The sequence below is a fragment of the Hipposideros armiger genome, unplaced genomic scaffold, assembly GCF_001890085.2.
Source record: "Hipposideros armiger isolate ML-2016 unplaced genomic scaffold, ASM189008v1 scaffold_216, whole genome shotgun sequence".
Classification (NCBI taxonomy): domain Eukaryota; kingdom Metazoa; phylum Chordata; class Mammalia; order Chiroptera; family Hipposideridae; genus Hipposideros; species Hipposideros armiger.
Genome location: NW_017731566.1, coordinates 935,825 through 937,795, shown reverse-complemented (window position 1 = coordinate 937,795; position 1,971 = coordinate 935,825). Strand labels below are relative to the sequence as shown.

Sequence of the window (1,971 nt, the reverse complement as noted above, 5' to 3'; positions counted from 1 at the left end):
TTCTTCTCTGGAGAAGGACGACACAGCTACCGATATTCGATACAGAAATGATGCAGCGGCTGAGCCTGGGTTCTGTTGAGTTATTTCAACACAAAAGAAAAGATGTTGGCACCATTACTTAAAAGACAAGATTCAAAAGAGAAATAAGAGAGACAGCAGAAAGAAATCAGAACTTTCCCAGTTAAGGGACAATGTCCCCTGTGTTTGCAAAGGCATTGGGCCCTGAGAGCAGGGGCCGCGAGCATCGCTACGAAACTGACCTGCTGAGAGCCCCCTGTGCCCTCTGTGGCTTTTACTCCAGACAGGACCAGGCCAGAGCCCAGCGACTCCTGAAATTCCCCCGGCCGTTCTCTAAGAAATGGGTGTCACTTAAGGCAGTCAGGGTCTTGGTCAAGCAAAACTGTGACCGCTTAGAGTCCCACGCAGGCAGGGAGACAGAACCTTGTACAAAGAATGAGTCTCAAGCTTCCATTGGCGCTCCTTGTGGGCTGCCCAAGTTTATAGCGAGGCCGATATGGACGGATGGATGGTGTCCCAGGGGAATAAAAGTGTTACAAATTGCAATTTGGTAACATTTTTATAACTCACGGTCAATTGCATGTGGTCTACTCTCAGAAATTAGTTTTGTGGGTATTTTTTCTTTTTCTTCCTTTTTTTTTTTTTTAAGTTTGTTTCTTTAGAGCACCGGATACCACAGTTGAAGCTTTGGTTTTATTTCCAAGAGGAAACAAAAAGTAAACGTGACCTAGTTGGCATCGCCACCATTTTGTCTTCTGAACTCTTGTCCGCCTGCTGTGTCTCAGCAGAAGTTTCAATTCTGGGCCCAGCAGCACCTGTTAGTGTTCAACCAGCAGGTCTGTATCCAAGGCGGTGCTCCCTCCGCAGCTGGTGGGTGCCGACCCCCTCCTTGGGGAAGCGTCTGCACGTTGGTTGGTGTTGACTTTGAGTTTTCCTAACGGCACCAAGCCCGGCTGATGAATTGTGGAGGCCTTTCAGGCCCCAGGAAAGACAGAGGAGAAAGGGAGGTTCTACCCGCCTGGAGGAAGTTGTTTGAAGTAAAGCAAGTGGGTTGCTAATGCGTCCTAACCTCAGAGTAAAGAGAACCCTCTTTGACACTTTGAGAGGGGACACGGCAAGAGAGAGGGTGACATACCCGGGGGATCAAGCATTGCTATTTGTAATAATACTGCTAGGGTTTATTGGCGCTCAATGATCTTCATACGAACCCTGTGGCAAGCTCATGAATTTTTTTCATTTTAGGGTTGGGGAAATGGAAGGCCAAAGGGCCACGTGTTTCCTGTTCAAGTTCACACAGTAAATGAGAGAGAGGCAGAGCTGGGTTTCAGCCCAAGTCAGTCCAGCCTCATCCACACATCCTCTTAACCTTAGAACGCAGGCCAGAAGCTCGTAGTTACAGAATCCATGTTTGGGAGCCCTGACAAGTGCTAGCCCAGGTCCCACGAGAACAGCCCAATATTTCTTCTCTTATGTCCCTCACTTCTACGTTTAATGAGCAACTACTATGCAGCCAGGAGACGCTCAAAAAAAAAGTAGGTGAGATCCTGCTACCATGATATTTCATTTGTTCACAGAGGTGTCAGGGAGTTAACAAAGCAGCTGCAGAATTTCAGACAAGAGCGCTGAAGACAGTGAGACATGGCCATATGGGAAAGGGGTCTGGGGAGGTGAGGAGGGCCCCCAAGGGAGGAGATTTAAACCATGACCCGAAAGGCCACAAGAACCAGCCAGGTTCAGGTCATTGCAGCCTGATGGCAGCACTGTGCGCAGGCCGAGAAGGAGGGGGGACCCGGGGCTCAGCCACATGGAGTGTGTGCAAAGTGGGGTGCAGGGCTGGGAGACAAGACTCAGGGTTCATTTGATAACGAAGTTTTCACCTCATTGGTGCTGGGCAGTAGGGGCGCAAAGGTAAATAACACTCAGGGCTCACAGCCCAGGGTGAGAGGCAAATGA

The 1,971-nt window shown here is 49.4% G+C and overlaps 1 protein-coding gene across 1 annotated transcript in view; it reads right to left on the bottom strand.

The window, feature by feature from the left end:
- CUNH10orf90 (chromosome unknown C10orf90 homolog) overlaps window positions 1-1,971 on the bottom strand; it is a 199,934-nt gene that overhangs the window by 981 nt on the left and 196,982 nt on the right. The window lies entirely within an intron of this gene.